The sequence below is a fragment of the Pinus tabuliformis genome, chromosome Q, assembly GCF_031772625.1.
Source record: "Pinus tabuliformis cultivar Carrire ecotype Pingquan chromosome Q, CPIR1, whole genome shotgun sequence".
Classification (NCBI taxonomy): Eukaryota; Viridiplantae; Streptophyta; class Pinopsida; order Pinales; family Pinaceae; genus Pinus; species Pinus tabuliformis.
Window position 1 is genome coordinate 260,673,136 of NC_142296.1, and position 22,721 is coordinate 260,695,856.

A 22,721-nucleotide genomic window follows, 5' to 3' on the forward strand; every position below is an offset into this window, starting at 1 on the left:
AGCCCCAAACTTAGATCCACTTCTACGCAGATTCTAGCATAGGTGAATATTCCTTGGTTTATTCTTTCTCCATCTATTTTGAGGAATTTCCCCAAAGAATTTCCAATGGCTGATAAAACTTTGTAGTGCCAGAAGTGGAGAGGGAGGTTGTGTAGCTTCACCCAAACTGGAACTGTTGATACTTTCATAGTATTTGCATCAAATTCGGGGAACCAGGGGGTGGTGAAGAGGCCGGCATTGCCCCAGAACCAAGGCCCCTGATTGATAATATTGTCACGTTCTTGTTCTGTTGTAAAACTAACTATGAAGAAACCCTTTGAGCATAGGTGAATTTCACAGTCAAGTGTCCATGTTGAGAGGATCCAGTGATGCAATGCATCTGATTTTGGCCAGAAACCATTAAATCTACATATAACAGCACGTGTGGCTAGATCAGTGTGTAGATCAGTTACCTCTGGTGAAGTTACTTGGATTGTTGGAGAGTCTAGTGTTTGTTCCACAATGTAGGGACCTGGTAGCTCTGGTGTTGGACCTGGTTTTGGTTGAATGTTTTCCCCTTTTCCTTTTACCGCATCCTTGAAGGTGCCTGTATTCTTTGAACTGGATCTAGGGCTTCCTCCTCTCAGACGAAGGTTTATGATGATTGTTGAATCTGTGGTTATATTGTATTCCTGGAGGGTGTAGTGGTCCTGTAGACTGCGCCCCTTGTAGATAAGATTTTGCCCTTGTTCGGGGATGCCAAGAAGGGTTTGTATTCTGTTCCGTAGTTCTAGGATACTACTGCCCTTCCATAATCTCAAGCAGTAACTTCTTCCTTCCGGTGCTTTTAGAAAGAGTTGTGTAAAGTCCACTTCTCTGGGGTCCGAGCCCTTCTGAGGTCGCTGTATGACGGTTGCATGTCCACTGATTTGGGTTCTTTTAAGGCTCCCTGTTCTTCTGGGCTCCTGATCTGGTGATTTAATGGCAGATCTGGGCAACTGATAATCTGCCGTGGATGTAATGCCCGATCCAGTTCTTTGCATTGACCCTTGTAAATTTCGTGCTCTGTCTTCATCTGCATTCAGGGTTCTCTCCCCCCACACGGCCGTATCATAGGTTTGGAAACGCAGATATGGGCCGATCTCTTGGCTGTTCTTCCTAACCGCTACCCTGTGTGTAGGCTCGAATGGGTCCGCTTCCTTCATCATTTGCCGGCTTCCAGAGCCCTCACTGTCATCTGTTATCAGAAACCCATATGATTTGCGAGGCCGCTTGGGCGTAGAAGCTAGGGCCACAACTGCGAAACAGATCCGGGATTCTGTCATCCTCTCTTCAGTCTTTTCGCAGCTTCTCATTGCATTCTCCTCCCAGCAAGGCCAAAGCGTATCTTCAATCACCGCCTCCAGATCGTCTCTTCTTGTACAAGCGAGAATGGGGCTGGGAAAAATGTTCAGAGCTTTTTCGCTTCTCTTAACATTTACATCCTTTCGAGTTCCCATGTACTGCAGCGCCTGGCCAACTCTTTCCGCGCCAATGACAATAGACTGGTTTTGAACGGCGGCCATGGTTATCGAAACCCTGATTCGAGGGTAATTCGCAGAGCTCCTCCCCGCTTTCTCTTTCTCCGTCCTATGACAAGGAATATTAGTTAAACAATGGTTTAATTAATTATTCCTAGAAGATAATTAAAAAAATAATGATTTATTTAATTATTCTTCATGGGTTTAACTAGAAATAGCTTAACAAATGTGATTTATTAAGTAATTTCTTATAGTGAAAGCAATTTTACTATGGTAAAATTGGCCCTACATGGTGTCCTTCGATCCATCTAGTAAGTTATGGCTAGATGATCAATTTTTGGTGATAACAGAGACATTTTCATATATGCATATTTAGAATTCAAAAGCATTCACACAAGTGAGACATTCAACAAACAACACATTAGGACACCAAATATAAGTGGAAACCCATAAAGGGAGAAAACCACAACTTTTTGGCTGAAAGTGATGTGCAGGAAAGCTCATACTCCCATATTACATCAAATTGTTTGTAGGCTCCAATGTACAGGAGCCTGCTACCTTAGTTTTTTTCGCAGACTTCAACTTGCAAGGAAGCTCCAACTCCCACAAATGTTTTATAGGCTACAACCCATAGGAGGTTCCTAACTCAACAAGCTATAACCTACTCTTTCTCATTATAGAAATTTTGAGGTAAAAAATGAACATTAAAACAAAAATGTACAACAAAAATAAAATTGATAATACCTAATAGGATTCAATGTGATGATGTCAACCATGGGGCATTGATTCACCATTTTTGGAGTAAAAAGGTAAAAAGATATATATCTATATCTATATCTATATATATATATATATATATATATATATATATATATATATATATATATATATTCAACTCATATTTTCAACTGATATCCCTACAAATTTACTCAAATTTCAAGCACAAGTACTGATTGGCTGCAAAATTAAAATTTTCATCCATGGAGTACCCATGTTGCAAACTTTATATGGACCTTACTACACGAAAAATGTGAAATACATGAAAAAACGTGGTTGCAATCACATTTTTCATGTATTTCACATTTTTTGTGTAGTAGGGTCCATCAAAAGAATGAAACATGGGTACTCTTTGGATGAAGAATTAAATTCTGCAGCCAATGAGTGCTCCCACTCGAAATTTGAGTAAAATCATAGACAGATAAGTTGAAAATATGAGTTGAAAAGGTAGTTTTTTCTTTTTTCCCTCCAAAACTTGGTGAGACAATCTAATCTTATTTTATTATTTTCACTATTATTTTATAATATTCCTTAGGAAGCCCATTTTAGACCTCAAAAATTTCTCTAATCCCTTGTACAAATTACAAATCAAACTTGCTAGTTACCCGGTCTTTGTCTCTGTTATGAAATTAAATTCTATCCTCTTTTCTGTTGCATATCCTCTTTGCTTCTCTTCTTCAAATATGATACTCTTTCTCTTCCTTTTTCCTCCTCACCATGCTTATTCAAGAATTATCTCATACAAATGCTCAATTCACCAAAATTTAATTCTCATTCAACAATGCATCTTTTATAAACGTGGCTCTTTGATTGTTTTCATTATATGTAGGAATTCTAAATGAGGAGTTGTCTCTTGGTATTATAGGACTATTTTCATCTCACCTCTTCAGTTTCAGCTGAATATCCAATTAGGAAAAAACTTTCTTTGTACTTTTTTCTCATTTGGAAAATCATGGTCAAGCCTTAATCATTCCATAAGACAAGGCTTTGATGGTCAAATATGATCTAACAAAGGCTGGCTAAGCTGGAGGAACATTTCTATCTAGGGTAATGTAGGTTAAACAATAGCTAACCAACATTATAATGAAGGTACCGAGAGAAACAAGAGCATTAATTCTATAATGAGGCGAAAAATATAAATGTTTTGTACAACTAATTCCGTGCAATCAAAGCAATGTGTTCTTCAGACTTTATACTTTGGTTCTTCAAGCTCCATTTTTTGGTCTTTATGTGGAATTACGTTTGAAACAATTATTAATGAACAAGCGTCACCTTTACTCATTACATCACTTAATTAACCTTTGCACTTCACATCACTTAATCAACCTTTGTACTTCAAGAAATCAACAGTGCAACATCAACATGAAAATCAACATTGCAACATTAACATGGCAAAATAATTACCATGTAACATCGAGCAACCTCATCAACAAACCTCAACAACATGACATACCATCATCAAAACTTATCACCATGACAAAATTCATTTGACATCAATCCCAACACTGCAAAAATTCTCCCCCTTTGGCATCGATGGCAACACTATACTCCCCCTCGAGAGTCATCATTCTTTTTTCTTATGAGATTTACTTCTGCTTTCCCTACCTCCCCCTTTGACATCAATGAAAAGGGGATTTTATTGGTGATTCTTATATCATATTGTAGGATTTTGTAAGAATCATTGTGTTGACAGTGTTCGAAATACATCAACCAAGGGTTCTCTTCTATATGAAGTCCAAAACAGACCTCACACCATTTGGAGTAGGAGCCTCAACCAGAAATACGACTGGTTTCCATAACTATGATCATAAAGATTTTCCTTGGATGTAATTAACACACAAGAAGACATACACATATCTTTGGTGTCAACAATTAAGCAAAATTTGTATAATATTGATTGTAATGAATAAGAGGTTCTTTCACACGAATGGGAGGAGAGTGGGCCTCTAGAAAAAAAGTCGTAGTACTATCCTAAAATAGAGACATACACATATGAAAGAATCATTAAATAGCTTGCAAAATAGTTTACAAGATAATAACAATCATGAAAGCAAATACAACACACATTCAATAATATATAATAAAGCTAATGAAATAGTTCATTTACTTTAGCATGAATGAAATAACATATACCATAAAAATTTAAATAATAGTGTCACAACATCCACGATACATGCATGAAAGTGTGTTGGCTCTGAGAGCTTTTGATAATTAAGTGAAAGTTCCAAGTATACAATACAATGATATGACACTAGCCCCAATAGTGGAACATGAAACTATCACTTGCTTCTCCAAAGAATGATATTCAATCCTATGCTATACCCAAGGCTACAAACCTCAAGTTCCAAGCCCTTTGCTTGAGTTATGAGGGTTTATTTATAAAAAATGAGGTGACCTTTCACCTCCTCTTGTGACCTTTGATCTCCCTCATGACTCTTGGGCTTCTTTTGTCTTTATTCTATCTTATGACTCTTCATATTCCCTATTTAAATCTTGGACTTCCACTTACATTTACATCTCTTATTATTTTCTAAATTCAAAACCACTTAAGACAAAAATGTGGCTAGAGCCTAATAAGACAAAAATATATACATTATGTTTGAGCCTAAGGAAACTCTAGATCGGTTGTAACGAACAAAATTTTTATACTCAAAAGAATGCTCTGATACCAATGTAATGAACAAGGATCATACACTCAAAAGTTAAATACTCCAGAATACTTGGAATATGAATATCTCCATTGGATATACAAGAATATATATTAAAATGTATGAATGAGAATGATTACAAATGAGGTTGAGGGTCTACTTATATGCCTAGGAAGGTACCTCTTCATAAACGATCATGTTGTTAGAGACATGCCTCTTCAATACTAATCACTAGTTAATGTACTAATTAATCATTACTATATTTACATTATTTTTATATAAATTATATTCATAACATTTCCTTCCTCTTCACAAAGATTTGTCCTCAAAGCTTATTGCTGATAAGGCATATCATATTTTTGGAATTATTTGATCTAACATCTTTGTTGATACGAGATGATAAGAACCTTGGAGTGATAAATAAAATTTTCGAACTAAGAAGGGATCTGACCATCCTAAATCAATCTTCTGTGGAATCTTGTAGTCACTAGAAACTTCTAATAAATTGTTATCACATGACTGGATTGTGCAAAATTTAGTATTCTTCGAAACATAAGTTTGTTGTTTATGTTGTAATTGATACAGGTACGTAGCTTGATTGAGTTGTCTACTCTGGTGACGTGGATGTCGATAATGGATTATTTTGGTTTGAATTTCCTTTATCAAGTGTGTAGCAGTTCTCAGATTTACTTCAAGTGCTTAGGTTGTTGAGTTAGTTACAAAATATTCACTTGGAGTTTTCATCGTCTAAATTGCAACATCTGAGTGTGTTATTTTCTTAAACTGGCTTGTCTTCTTCTTGATTTGTAATATTCACTGGATCGATATTCATTAATTTTTCTTCAACTTAAATTTCTACATTTGAAAATTTTGATGCTTCCTTCTCGATAATTTGTTGTATCTTGTTTTCCAACGACTTCTTGTCCTTCTTAAGCTTTTTAGCCCGAGTTAGTAGTTTTTCACTATGGCCTTTAAGTCGAGAACCTTCACTTTTGTCAGCAATTATTTTGTCAACTTCTCTTTTCATATTTTGTAGTACTTTTTACCTTCTTGAAAAATTACTTTTGAAATATCTAACATGTCTTCTCATGTTACTAAATTTGGCTTCAATGTAACATCTTGCAGGGTTTTTTTTGTGTCTTTTGAAGTTTTTCTTTTTTTTTGTTATATATAAAAAATTTTATACCCCTTTTTTATTTATTTTCTTTTAATATATATTTTTTCTAGACTTATATATATTGTAGTATCTCAAATATAGATACCTGAAGATCCCTCGTGTGAGAATCAATGAAAGACAACCTTTGGTTCTCAACTAGGAGATGATCAATATGTTGCCTTGCATAAGCTAAATCCTTTGCCAATTGTTTGTTTTCCTCCATCAAGAAATATGTGTTTACTTTTGTAGCTTATACAAAGGCTAGGTTTGTTGTTGTGACTGTCTTCATACTATTCTTGGCATTGGGCACAATTACCCTTTCAGTGCGAATGGAAACAAGATGAACCAGGTCATTAGGAAAATACTTCTGCCTTTCTTGTTCTTTAACTGATCAAAGGTAAGGTTGGAAATATCCATGACCATATCATCATATAGAGGAGATATTTCCATCTTAGTGAATGAGATGTGACCACTAGTAAGAGGAGGTGAAGGCTAAATACTGACGTGTTCTGCAATGGGAACAATGTCGGCCTCTTAGTTATCCTCCTCCGTCCAACCTCCGTGCTAGTATTTTTCTCCTCTATTTATCTTAAAATTTCTTCATCATGCTTTTGCCTGCTTTCTTCATCCGCAAACTTCTTCCGATGTTCTTCTTAAATTTGTTTCTATCTCACCTCTTCTTCTTCCTTCTTTCTCAATTCTTCTTGTTCCTTCATACCTTCTCTTTCTTTCCTTTCATGTTCTTCTTTATGTATCCATTCCTCTTCTTGCTTTCGTTCCTCCTGCTATCTCTTTTCTTCTTCTTGTTACTACTTCTTTAGTTCTTCTGATTGCCTTCTCATCTAATCTGTCGTAATGGGAGCTCTCAGAATAAGAGGATCTTCTTTGAAATTTTGGCTCCACTCCCTTATAATATGTTACACAACTTTCCTCTTATACTTGACAATGTTGATTGGAGTGGGAACTTCCTATTGATTCCATTCCTAGACTGTAAACCACTGTTAAATTGAATTGGAAGGGCTTACCTCATTGGTTAATGCATGTACTTGGAAGGCTTTGTACAAATTCCTTATCTTCTACTCCTCAGGTCATGAATAAGACTCATAAGCCTAAGAAAAATTAAACTTGGCACAATGTATTTAATGTACTCCTCTAGGATCATATATGTGAAATCTCATCCCACCGAACTCAAGGTTGGTAAGTTCTTCATCTTCTGCTTCTATAGCCTTTAAGTTCTTGAGATCATAGGATCCCACTTGCAGAGGGAAGGAAGGCCAAGTTTCCTTCTTCTTCATCTAAAATAATTTAGATAGATTTGTGCTAAGATGATAAGAAACCTCCTATATGACCACCTTATCGGTCACATACGTAGGAAAAACATGTGGAGGCTTATGAGAAATGAACACTCTGAAGTATGTTATTTGAGGTGAGGCAAAACAATTTGCTACATTAGCAACTACTTTCCTAGCCTCATGGAACATCCAAGGAGCTTCTCCCTCAAATATAATCGGATATAGAACCATGAATAAGTGCTAAAAAATATTCTTATATACCCCTTTGTAACTGTGCTATGACAATACTTTGCAATACACATTGATAGGGAGATCCCACAGGGTCCACCTCCATTCTAGACTTGGGAATTCATGGCAAGCACAAATACCATCCAATAAGTAGGAAGACATATAAAACTATGGATTCTTGCCCTTAGGTGGTTCTTTCACTTTGTTCAAATTAATCCTCAACTGATGGGATAATAAATGTGACCAATTGAATATTTTTCCTTCTATGACGAGCGATTACAACATGAAGATCCACCCTTCAACAAAGGATTCATTATTCTTCCGTTCATAGATCCTGCAACACATACCCATCAAGTACTGGTAAAATGTTATGAGAGATTTAGTCTTGTAAGTAATATTAGTCTTCTGGTGAAACTTAGTTGGTTCCTTCCACCATGCCTTGATTACTTCCGTGTTGTCAAGATAAATCCAAGTTGCAGAAAATTGAGAACACAAGTGCTTCTCAGGCTTAGGAAAGTTATAATATAAGTGCAAGTCATGTGGGTGGTATAAGGTAAGTTGTTCCCCATTGACACTGTTGAGCACCATGTTCTTAATGTCTAGACCCTATAATATCCACTTGATGACATTGACACAAGGTAGTATTGGATACCTGCAGATAATTTTGTGGAACCATGATCGCTTGATATTCTCATAGACTTCTCTATCTTTGAGATCTTCTATGAGCTCCTTTGAATTGAATTCATTCTTGATAGTGAGCCATGTAACAATAAATTCTTTTTCAATGAATAATTGGGTGTCTGACAAGATAGGAATTCCTATCAAACTACTATCACTGGATATTCAATACTACTCTTTTGTTACCTCCTTTGATGATCTCCTCTTTGGAGGGATGGTTTTGTTAGATGATGAAAGACTGATATGTTCTGAATTTGCAGTACCTAGTGAACAAGATGCACTCATGGAAACTAGAAGTTAGTTTCACAATAATTTTGCTAATCTAAAAAATGGATTCACAAGTTAGTTTCACAAGCAAAAGACAGTCACTAAGAAGATGGATTACATAATGCTACATCACAAGTGAGGAAGGGTGACCTAACTAGTCACTAGAAATGCACACTACACATCTTCTGAGGGAATATTGCACAATTCTTGATTGCAAGGGGCTTGGCTGAGGACTAGATCTGTGCAATGCACAATTACTGTTGGAGAGAGGGGCCTAGATTGTGTAGTGCATAGTTGTAAGGGATAGGAAGGCATCCTTTCTTATTGTGATTACACAATGCACAGATGGGAGACCCAGTAATTGGATAGTGCACAATTACAGATGGAAAGGGAGAGTCGCTACTGGAAGAAATTGTGGAATGTACAATTCTGGAGGGAAGGAGATTCTGAAGATTGCACAATTTTATCTGATAGAAGGGAAGGCTCTAGATTTATTGAATGAAGAGAGGAAGAATCTATATTGGCCCAAGATTCATCCAAACAAGTCACTTAGATCGGGCAAGAAAGATAATGAAAGGAAAAGGACATGCATGTATAAATACACCTAACAACAATAATTACTGGTAGGTGAAAAGATAAGGAATTTGATGCAACACTTGAAAAGAAGCTAAAAATATTGAAATGACACTTGTATAAGATAATAATAGAAAAAATGACACTTTCTATAAGAAAATCAAGACAAAATGACACTTGCGAAAGAAAAAAAAGAAAAAGCAAAAGCCGTAAAAAGCGACAGTTGAAAAAATTACTTGGAAAAACAACACAAATGGAATCCAAAGCTCCTTGTGCTCTTGAGAATGAGTAGAGCTCTAAAGACAAGTGTGAGAATGAGATATAGTATAGCTTTATTATATATATGAGCACCCATTAGATTAGGGTTAGTGTTTCAAGTGCGCATGGCTAAAATCAAGGAGCCACTCCTAGATGACTTGCACATGTCATATGATGATTCAGAAACACGTTCCATAAAACTAATTATAAGTGCACACTTCCTATTTTATAGGAATTCACAATTGGTTAACTTCGAGAACTGCACAATTCACTTTATCAAGAGATTGCACAATTAATTGAGAAAAGGAGTTGCATAATTTGCTTTCTCAGTGGATTGCGTAGATTACTTCCATATATGGTTACACAATTTACTCTCATGTCTGATTGTACAGTTTCCTAACTCAAGGGGTTGTGCAGTTCACTCTGACAATGGGTTGCACAATCCACCGTGACAGAGGATTGCACAATTCCTCAATGAAAGGCAAGCAATCAGTGTCAATCAAGGCAAGATGGAGCTTGTGTTTACAAGAGGTGATTTTTCTAATTCCAGAAGTTATGCAACTACTATCAACAAGGACTGATTATCATCATGGAGTGCCTAATAAATGTTAGAAAGAAAGCATCATTAAGACGTTACAAGCCTAACATGATAAAATGAGTCGTTGCGACACTTAGTAAAGCAAGAAGAAAAATTGATACATGTTGAAATGATAATTCTTATAGTTCAAAGGAGGCTCCGAAATAAAAGCATGGGAAATTTTTTGGCAGGGGGGTTGTAGTAGCTACAACACTTGGCAACACACTAGAAGAACTCAAACTTTTCTATTTAGGTATTAACTTTATGCACCGAGTCTTACCTTCAAGAAGTACTGTTTACTCCTGTAGATCACCATAGCTTCCTTACTTAGCGCGATTAAAGTATGGTATCTTACATTCCTCTAGCTGAGTTAACACTTCCATTAGCAAGTCATACTTTAGTTGTATCAATTAGGGGTTATGAGTATATAAAAATATGAGCGTAAGATGTCAGAGTATTAATATCATCTCTCGTGTTGCTCTGTTGCCAACAGGCCTATTTAGTACCCCAACAAAGCCACTTCAAGGAATCACAAGCATTGCTTCGTTGCCAACGAGCCTGTTTATTACCTTGATGAAGCTTCTTTCTTCACCTCTCTACATAGGAAATCTCTCTTCTTTCTCCCATTGTTTATTTTATAATTTCATGCTCATTGAAATTTTATCATTGTTTAAATCGCCACAGGTGGAAGAGGGATCCCAACTTATTTAAATAAGCAAGAGAGGTTGTTCCTAGTTTTTTATAGAATCTTAAATATGTACCTTTGGAGTAAGTTATATTGCTTAAGTTTCCTCCTTTCCCTTCTCTAATCAACCAAGCTGTCATGTTAAACCAAACAAATATAAAAGATCAACTCAAGGAGGAAGATCCTATTATAGATATGAGCATCATATATTTGTTAAGGTTTTCTCAGGGAAAGAAATGCATTTTCCATTTAAGCATTATGCACTGTAAAAGATGCAAGGCCCAATACAAATAAGGGGATTAATAGTTAACCAAGTGTTAATAGTTATACAATGTCCTCTTGAACTTTTCCTTACTTATTCAAAGCCAAACCACACAACTTTCATAGAGAGCTTATTACAAACTTACAATAAAGTGCATGATGAAAAGGAAAATAAAAGAAACGGAAATCAAAACAAAAAAATAAGGAAGTTATACAAAACCTACTCCTAAAGTAATAATAGGAAGGCTGGGGTTATATAAAGTGAAATTTTCATTGTAACCAACGAAGCAATTTACTACATATATAAGCAAGGGCATGCATAATGAGAAACATTGTTAAGCACAATGAAATGGAGAAAATATATACTGATAGAACTTGCTCCAAGACTTGAAGGCTAGACGTAATAACAGAAAAATATAATAAGAAAACTTGGGCTAAACCATTTGTAAGTGTACCTACATTTCGAAAACTTATTACAAAGTATATTCATTCAAACTTTCAGTCTTCGCAAACACCAAGAAAGATCAAATCTTGTTACTAGCGATTGGGCCTAACAAGTAATATTCTTTTAACCATTCGACAATCAAATCGTGATATGTAAACCAAGAGGGTGAAGAATCTTGATATTGAAGGGGAGATATATTTTCAATGTGCTTATTCAAACCATGAATATTATCCTGTGATGATAATTTGATCTGATCTTGTTCATAAAACTTACCAAGATCATGAGATCCTAACATAACCATCAACAAAGGATGAAGTGCTTCGACCTCTTGACAAGCTTCCAAACTATCAAATGGTGAATCATCAAATACTGGTGACTTGGAAAGATCAATAGGTGAAGATTAAAATTCATCACTACGTGTGTTAATGAACACATTAAGAATGCCACTAGATGGATTAGATTTCACATTCAAATACAAGTACTATTGATGGTAAGATGAATCAAATAAATAATTTGATTGAGTACAAGGAACCACAAATATATCTTCTTCAAAAGTAAAAATTGAGGACTGAGACAAATTATGAACAATAAATTCTACCCCTTCTCTATACCACTCCTGATCATGATCAAAATTGGTAAATGGATATCAAAATTATTTAAAAGAAAAACTGGTGTAACAGATTCATTAAACATGTCTTGAAAGTGAGTTAATGGTGAAGAAGGGAAAGAAAAATAAGATGAAATATGATCTATAATAACTTATTCTTTATCATAATATGAGGCCCACACATAATCATCATAAGGCATGTCATGAGTCACTTTTTATTCTACTCGAACAACAACATCGTCCTGTACTTGATCACTATAAGATTCAGATAAGACTAGTGAAACAGGTTGATCTAGTGGAATAAGACAAAGAGGATCATGAGAAATGGTTGGTGGAGAATAAGGGGTGTATTTTGAAGAAGTAATATCATCAATAAAATTACATTCAAGATTGAAACATGCATTCAAATTTTGATTGTGAAGGGAAGATGGATATGGGGTTGGATCAATAATTTGATCTCCAAGCTGTCCAACCTCAACATTAGAACATGGGGCTACTTCATTTGATAAAGAAATGAAAGAAGGTGAAGAGACACAAGAAATATTAGATTCTTCCCTTGTAATCTTAAGTGGTCCATGACTAAGAAAAGCTGGGAGACTTGTAAGTGATTTAGAACTAAGAGGATTCAAAGAAATTTTCACTACATACTAAAACATTTCTTTCATAACAAAAGTGATGAAAGCAGTCAAGAAAATATTCCAAAGATTCATCATATTTCATTTGAAGGAAAATAATATTCTTATATACACTTTGATAATCATACCTATCGAATGCTTGGTTTAGCTCCATGACAAGTTATTTGAAAGGGTGAATAAAAGAGATAAGCAATGTATAACATCACTATTTAACATGACCTTCAAGAGTGAGAATGGACAACCTACAAGAAACATCCTCACAATTAACTTCATAAGAATCAAAAAATTCAAGAAAGTGAAGGGTGTGCTCAAGAATGGTTGTTTCACCCTCGCCATTAAACTTTAGATTTGACAAGTTTTTAATTATCCACACATGAAATTTCAGATTTGCAACTCTAGAAAAACATCCTGGGGTTATGATTTAGGAGGAAGCCATTCAAGATGAAAGATTGAAACCATAATTCACGGGCTCATCCTGTCATATGGCACTCCTTCTAGTGCCATCTGTTGATGGTGCTATAAATTCGTCAACCAAGGCGGTCTCCCCTATATGAAGTCCCAACTAGACCTCACACTGTTTGGAGTAAGAGCCCCAACCGGAAATACAAACAGTTTCCATAACTATGATCTTAAAGATGGCCCTTGGCTGCAATTAATACATAAGAAGACATACACATATCTTTGGTGTCAACAAGTAAACTTTGTATAATATTGATTGTAATGCATAAGAGTATCTTTCACACAAAGGGGAGGAGAGTGAGCCTCTAGAAAAAATTAGTAGTAGTATCCTAAAATAGATGCACACACACATGAAATAATCATTAATAGTTAGTTTGTAAAATAGTTCACAAGATAATAGCGATCATGGATGAAATTACAACACACATTCAATAAGATATACTAAAGCTAATGAAATAGTTCATTTATTTTAGCATGAATGATATAACATATACCATAAACATTTAAAGCATAGTATTACAAAATCCATGATACATGCATGAAAGTGTGTTGGCTCAGAGAGATTTTGATAATTAAGTGAATGTTCTAAGTATACAATACAATGATATGGCACTAGCCCCAATAGTGGTACATGAATCTACCACTTGCTTCTCCAAAGAATGATATTCACTCCTATGTTATGCTAGTCTACAATCCAAGGTTACAAATCTCAAGTTCCAAGCCCTTTTCTTGAGTTATGAGGGTTTATTTATAACAAATGAGGTAACCTTTCACCTCCTCTTGTTACCTTTGAGATCCCTCATGACTCTTGGGCTTCTATTGTCTGTATTTTGTCTTATGACTCTTCATATTCCCTATTTAAATATTGGACATCCACTTAAATTTACATCTCTTAATATTTTCTAAATTCAAAACAACATAAGACAAAAATTTGGCTAGAGCCTAATAAGAAAAAACTTTATACATTATGCTTGAGCTTCAGAAAAATATAGCTCGATAATTTCTACTTGTAGCTCTGATGAAACATATTGGTACGAAGCCTTGTACTATGTTGCTATGTCCTTAAACTTCAGTGGGATATATGGCTTATGTATAACTCTTGCCTCCATTACATCTAGATAGATGGTTTTGGAACTTGTTTGGACATTGTTCCATAGTAAGAACAACTTTATATTTCACTTGGAAATTCCAACTACAAATTGTTGAATATTTTGTGTTGTGATTTCTAGATCTTCTTTCTTAGCCATCTGCCTTAAGTTTCTCAAGAATTCTTCAATCTTCTTCCTGAAAACCTTTCTCCCCTTTGTTTCTACAAATTCTCCAGTAGAAAGAATATTGTGCACTATGACGAAGGAGTTCATACTATGGTACAATTATGAATAAGTGGTTATGATGTTGGCCACATAGGTGCAGAGTTAATTGTTTCCCTGTAGAAGCATTCTAACCTCAACCCTTTCCAATTTTAGTTCTTGCCTTGTTTTCCTGTCCAACTCTCATGGTGAATTTATTTACTTAAGTCCCCATTCTTGGATTGCATCAATGGCTACATGAATCACCTTCAAAACTTTCACATTCTCTCGTGATCACTTAACTCATGCAAGGGCACCACCACCTTATGAAGGGTGATCATATCCTCGTAAAATTGTCTCACAGTGACCTCTACCAGTGATTGGATTTCCTTAAATATAGATACCCAAAGCTCCCTCATGTCAGAATCAGCAGAAGATAACCTTTGGCTCTTAGCTATGAGATAATCAATATATTATCTTGCATCAACTAAATCCTTTACCAATTGTTTGTTTTCCTCCATCAAAAAATACATGTTTACTTGTGTAGCTTATATAAAGTATAGATTTGTTGTTGTGACCATCTTCAGAGTCTTCTTGGCATTGGGAACAATGACCATTTCATTGCGAATGGAAAAATGATGAACCAAGTCATTAGGAAAATACTTCTGCCTTTCCTGCACTATTTTTTTCTTTAACTGATCAAAGGTAAGGTTGGAGATATCCATGGACATATAATCATCTAGAGGAGATATTCCCATCTTAGTGAATGGGATGTGACCACCAATTAGAGGAGGTGAAGGTTGATTGTTGGCTTGTTCTGCAATGGGCACAATGTCAACCTCTTGGTTATCATCCTCCCATTCAACCTCCATGACTTGGGCCTATATTTGCTCCTCTATTTCTCTTACAAATTCCCCATCTTGCTTTTACCTGCTTTCTTCATCCACGAATTGCTTCTATTCTTATTCCTCAAGTTTTTTCTATGTCACTTCTTATTCTTCCTTCTTTCTCAATTTTTCTTTTTCCCACATGTCTGCTCTTTGTTTCGTTCCATGTCCTTATTTATGTATCCATTCCTCTTCTTGCTTTCATTCCTCCCCCTGTTTTTTTTCTTCTTCCTGCTGCTTCTTCTTTAGTTATTCTGATTGATTTATCCTCTTTTCTGTTGCAATGGACACTCTTAGAATAACATGATATGCTTTGAAATTTCGACTCAACTCCATTATAAGAATATGCACAAATTTCCTCTTATACTTGACAATGCTGGCTGGAGTGGGTACTTTCGGATGATTCCCTTCCTGGAATGTAAACGACTCTTGAATTGCAATGGGAGACCCTGCCTCATTACCTGATACATGTACTCAGGAAGCATTGTACCAATTCCTTATTTTCTTCTCCTTTTCTAGGAATAAGAATCATAAGCCTAGGAAAAATGAAACATGGCGCAGTGTCTTTTATGTATGGCTCTGGGATCATATCTTTGAAATCTCATCTCACCAAACTTAAGGCTGGTAATTTCTTCAAGTTCTGCTTCTACAACCTTTAAGTTCTTGAGCTCATAGGATCCCGTTTGTAGAGGGAAGGAAGGCCAAGGTTCCTTCTTCTTCTTCTATAGTAACTAAGATAAAATTGTGCTAATATGATAAGAAACCTCCTGCATGGCCACCTTATTGGTTGCGTACTTCGAAAAAATATGTGGAGGCTTCTAAGAACTGAAACACTTTGAGGTATGTGTCGTGAGGTGAGGAAAACCAATCCTCTATCTCTGCCACTACTTTCCTAGCCTCATGGGACATGCAAGGAGATTCTTCCTCAAAGGTCATCTAATATAGAACCATGAATAGGTGCTCAATAAGCTTGTTATATACCCCTTTGTAACTATATTCTAACAATACTTTTCAATAAACATTGATAAGGAGCTACCTCGAAGGCCACCTTCATTCTAGACTTGGTAAATCATGGTGAGCACAAATACCATCCAGTAAGTAGGCATACATATTAAACTATGGCTGATTTCCCTTAGGTGGTTCTTTTTCCTTGTTCAAATTAATCTTCAGGTGCTGAGATAATATATATGACCAATTGAATATTTTTCCTTCTATGACGTGCAGATACAACATGAATATCCACCCTTTGGCAAAGGATTCAATACTCTTCCATCCATAGATCCTATAACACATAGCCATCAAGTATTGGTAAACTGTTCTAAGAGACTTATTCTTGTAAGTATTATTAGTCTTCTAGTGAAACTTAGCTAGTTTCCACATCCATGACTTGATCACTTCCTTTGTATCCAGATAACTCCAAGTTACATAAAATTGAGAATCCAAGTGCCAGTTAGGCTTGGGAAAGTTGTAATATAAGTGGAAGTCACGTGGGTGGTATGAGGCAAGCTGCTTACCCCTGACATTGTTGCGCACCATGTTCTTAGTGTTAATTTTCCATATTATTCTATTTTGTTTCAATTACTTCAGCCCAATTCAAATCTTCATTAAGAAATGCATCCAATCATTAACAATGTTTCCAATCATAAGCATAAACCGAAGATAGAACAATATATATGAAATGGTAAAGGAGACAATATCACAACTGAAAGAGACACCAGATTAGTCAAAGACCAAGCAAAAACCCCACAAGGGGGAAAACCCTTTCAAATCTTCTTCTTATTATATTGTCATAAAATGTTTCAGCAGAGAGTACAATGAGCCCAATACATAATCTTTCAACAAATTTTTACCCAATACAAATTAGAGACAAACTTCTAGAATTATTGTACAACAAAGAGAAACCTTCCAAGCATCAGACAGTTGTATTCAACTACGGTCAACTATCAAACCCTAGCTCAGAACCCTTGTCACACTCATCAAGATATTCTGCGAGCGACTATGACCTCCTGATCTCACTTTGAGGCACTCAAAACGAGTGAATTTGACTGTGATCATGCGAACATGGAGCTGGATAGATTCAAACCCTCGGTCGCTCCCTAGAAGATGATATGTGAGAAAATAAGATGCGTTAGTCACTCCCTGAGCCATTGCGTGCATGCAACTGTGGTCAGATCAGCCCAAAATTTCCTCAGAGCTTTGGTCACTCCTTTCAATTTGTCCCACGAGAAACTATGATTCCATAGTAACTCCCTTAGCCTCTCTGTGTGTGCGACTATGGTTGGATCTACCCAAATATGATCTCGGACCCCAGGCAGTCATGCAAGTGACTGTGCCTTCTGAGTCGCACTCTGAAACACAGTGAGAAAGTGAATGCAATCGAATATGTCTAGAGCTTTGCATGTGACTGGAAAATAGAAACCCTCGACATGTGTGAACCTTAGACCATAAAATTCAGACCCTGAGCGAAATTCTTTTGACGAACCTGAGTAAGCCAAACAAACAGATGAGTAGAGAAGAAGATGCTTGATGATGATGTTCAAATGAGCTCGAGGTATCTTCTATTTATAGGCTCTCATGAGGGTCCACTTGATGTTGAGTCCGACCTGTCCAATTGTACATGTGTATAGGGCCAACCTAGTCCAATGTACATGAGTGGGTTCATAAATTCAAAAACCAACTTATGCTTATCCAAATGAGGTGATCTTTAGGTGAATTTTGGTATGCTAGAAAATAGGAAATCAGTGAAATCATCATATCTATCATTTGAGCTGACTAAGGTGGAATTTGACCCTAGTTGCATAAATTAACACTCCCTCTCAATTAGGAAGAATTCCACTTGTCAATATCTATCCATCTCTACTCAACTCTATCTGCTAAAACATTATCAAATCTAAAAGAAGAATAGTTGGGGAGTATTAGCTGCCACCCATACTGAGAAATAGGATATCCAAACATATAGGGGATCACATCTTCAACCTTGGAATCACATCGGGGAGCTCATTATCTACCCAGAACCATAAAGGGGAGAAAATCTTAGCCCAATCTTATTTCCTACCGAGATTCCCATAAATGAACCTCAAGAATCATGAGGTAGAACACCTGCATCATAATAGAATTGGGTTTTACACCCCAAGTACACTGTCAACCCGTTGGCCAAATGGGGAGCAGTATTCCCAACAAGATTAACTTATGGGTATGATTCCAACTCGAGTATACTCTGCATAGACAAGATAGGGGAGAAACATCTCTGACCCTATAAAGATAGGGAGAAAAATCTCCAACCCTATGGGTAATCGATAGGGTTATACCCTATTTTCCTTAGATCCCTCAACCCTAGGAACCCTCTATCTCAATTCCTCACCTTGGGAGCTCAAACGAGGTTGGAAGAGTTGGCTTAATTTCCTCGATCAACGCTGCCCCTTATCCAAAGGGATCAAATCCATTAGTCCAAGCTTCTCTCTGAAGACCAAGAACTTTCCTTTTGGTAAAGCCTTGGTGAGAATATATTCCATCTGCTCATATGTAGATATATGATGGAGTCGAACGACTCCTCTCTACACCATGTCTTGAATATAATGATATCAAATATCTATGTGCTTGGAATTTTCATGAAACACAATATTCTCTGCTAGACTGATCCCACTCTTGTTGTCACAATATATCAATTTAGTGTCTAGACCTTGCTCAAATATCTCTCCAAAGATCTTCCTTAACCAAACTGCTTCACAGATAACCATGCTAGCAACAATATACTCTGACTCAATGGTACTCAATGCTAAAAAAATTTGTTTCCGGCTCATCCAAGATATCATGGCATATCCAAGACTGAAACAACATTCAGACGTACTTTTCCTATCAATAACATTTCCTGCCCAATCTGCATCGGTGTATCCATGAATTCGAATATCTCTAATGAAATATCTTAGGCCAAGTGTAATTGACCCATTAAAATATCTCAAAATGTGTTTGGGAACGATACAATGTGCATGGAGGGGCTTGGTCATGAATTGAATCAATGTATTTACTACGTATCATATGTCTAGATGGGTGTTTACTAATAACATCAGAGCCCCAATCCACTATCTATACTCGGATGGATTCACCAAATCAGGTCCTACAACTTCTCCACATATCTTCTTGAAGTTTATTTCCATAAGAGTAGCCATGGATTTCCATTATGTCATTCCAAATCTTTCCAGAAGTTTTACAACATATTTTCCTCATGAAAGGATAATCTCACCAGGCCTTTTCCATGACTCAAGTCCTAGAAAGTAGTGCATCAGTTCAAGGACCTTCATCTTGAATTCAAAGGCTACCTCCCTCTTACACTTGATCATCAAAGGCTCACTACCTATCAAGAATAGATCGTCAACATATAAAACCAAAATTAATGACATACCTTAGACTACCTTGAAGTAGAGGCTAGGATCAACATTTACTTTTGTGAATCCCAGCTTCATCAAATAACTGTCAATGCAAGCATACCAAGCTCGAGGAGCTTGCCTCAAACTATACAATGCCTTCTTCAACCTACAAACATGTGTTCTTCGATCTTCCACTTCAACTACCTATGGTTGTTCAACATACACTTCTTCCTGTAATATGCCATGAAGGAATGCAATGTTTACATCCATTTGATGAAGGGTCCATCCTTGACTTGCAACAAGGGAAACTATTGAACATATAGTTTTATATCGAGACACAGGGGAAAATATGTCATCATAATATTCTTCCTCTTTCTGTAAGAATCATTGAGACATTAACCTTGTCTTTTGTTTCTCAATTCTACCATTAACACCATGTTTGATCTTAAATAGCCACTTTGAAGTCACCACAAATTTTCATTTTGGTCTAGGAACAACATCCCATACATAATTCTTCATAATAGATTTGTATTCCTCAGCCATAACATGTTTCCAAACTTGTTCTTTTATGATTTTTTCAAATGTGGAGGGTTTGAACTGAATCGTAGTGCTCATGAATGCAACATATGCCTAGTACCTACATGGTTGTTTCCTTTCTCTAAATGATCTTCGAATGAGAACATGTCTCTTAGCATCTGTAGAGTGTTGGGGAGCCAAAGTGGCTTCTTCCTAGTAGGAAGATCACTTGGAGGAGGATCTAAGGGATCCATAGGCTCCATGGGATCATCAACAGTATCAGTATCGAACTCAGGTATGGAGGGACCATCTAGAATATCCCTGTCATCATTCCTCTTATTAGGAGGAGGAGGTGGAGGAAGTTCTCTTGATTTTGCAAGAGCTACATATTCAACGAATGTTACATCCCTACTAATTTCAACCTTCCTTTGACCAAGAATTTATATTCTATATGATTTATAATTTTCACTATAACCAACAAATGTACCTTTCTTTCTAGTAGCATCCAACTTGTTCCCTTTATCCTTTGGTACATGAAAATATATGGGGCATCCAAGGAAACATAGGAGGCAAATGTCAGGCTTGACACCTGTGAATGATTCTTCGGGGGTCTTATTTTCCAATGCTTGATGAGACACCCTATTTTGAACATATATGGAAACATGTGAAGCTTCGGCCTAAAGGAACTTTGGGAGCTTTTGATCATGGAGCATTGCTAAGGTAGATTCTACTATAGACCTGTTCTTCCTTTCAGGGAATCCATTTTGTTCGGGAGAATATGACATGATTGTTTCCTTATTGATTCCTTCTTTGCAAAATTCAATGAACTCATTTGAAATGTATTCTCCACCATTATCAGACCTAAATATTTTGATCTTCTTCCCTATTAGATTTTCAACCAATGATTTGAATTCTTTGAATGTTTCGAAGGCTTCGTCTTTATGATTCAAATAGTATATCCATGTTTTTATTGAAAAGTCATCAATGAAAGTGATGTAGTAGAGATATCCACTAATGGAATGTACAAGCATCAAACCACATATATCAGAGTGAATGAGATGGAGGATGTCATATGTCATATTCTCACTAGAGGGGAATGGTCCCCTAGCCAACTTCCCACTAGCACATCCTAGACATACTCCATCATGTTGAGTTTGAATATTGAGAATGCTAGAAACCAATTTCTTCAATTTCGGAAGAGCATCATAATGTAGATGAGCCAACCTGTGGTGCGATAATTCACTTAGATGATTAGTGTTATGAAGTAATTCTAGTAGTGGTCTTCCAGTGACTCTGTAGAGTGATTCAAATCTTGACCTCAATGTGAATGCATATCTGATATGAGACCCTGTGTACCATGTCATAACTTTCCCTTTTATGAAGGCAACCTTCATCCCTTTATCTTCCAAAGTGGATATAGATACCAAATTCTTCTTTAATATTGGCACATACGTAACATCATGTAGCGAAACCATTTCCCCATAATTCAAATGAAATTTGACACATCCAAAACCTTTTACGGGCTTTGTGGAGTTGTCTCCAAGAATAATCTTTAGCTTAGTCTCCCTCTCTACTAGATTAGAGAGGACTTCCTATATCTAGAGAAATGATGAGTGGCCCCACTATCAACCAACCAACTATCCCAAGAATCTAGAGGATAAGAACCAGTAAGAGAAAAAATAAGAATGTATTCATATTTTTTTACAACATTACTTTCATACCTGGGAAAGCTTGACTTCTTTTGAGGAGGATGATATTCTTCACAGTCGCTTGAGGTATCTCTTCTTCTTCTCTCATATTTTCTATTGTGGTTATATTTTCGATCATATTTCCTTCTATGATTATTGTATTTGTTGTTGTTGTTTCTAGTGATGTAGCATGGTCCTTTGTTCTTATTGGAACAATCTCGAGCATAATTACCCTTCTTTTGACAATTATAGAATTCAATATGAGATGATGATCTATCATTCCTTCCTTGATGGACCTCCTTTTCCTTCTTTTTTTTTCATGAGTGATATATGTACTGAGCTCTCCTTCTTCATGCTTTTGAATTCTTCCTCTTGCCATCATGCTTGTTTCCTCTTGAGTAAGATTTCAAACAATTTCATCAAATGATGGAAGGACATTGTTGTTTCTTATCGTAGTAATGAAGGTTTCCCAAATGAGAAAGATACCCCTAAGGGTCACAATCACTAATTCCCTGTCAGGCACATTTTCCCCAACTCTTTGCAATTGATCTTTAAGATGATATATCCTCATGATATAGGATTGTACAACTTCTCCTTTGTTCATCTTGGTATCTTTGAGTTGATATTTCAAAGTGATCTCATTTAGATTGTTTATTTCATACATGTCGACTATCTTGCCATACATGTCTTTAAACTTCCTTAAATTCCCAACATATACAAGTAAATGATATTGTAAACCATCAACTATAATTTGCTTTGCTTTGGACTCACCTTTCTTGTACCTTTTTTTGAGGGAGGCGGGAGCATTCTATGGAGGCTCAGACATTCTTCCTTGAATTTACTCCAACACATCATTGTTGTCAACTACAATCTCTAACCTAACTTTCCATGCAACAAAGTTTGATGCGTCACCCAGCTTTTCATGCTCCTTG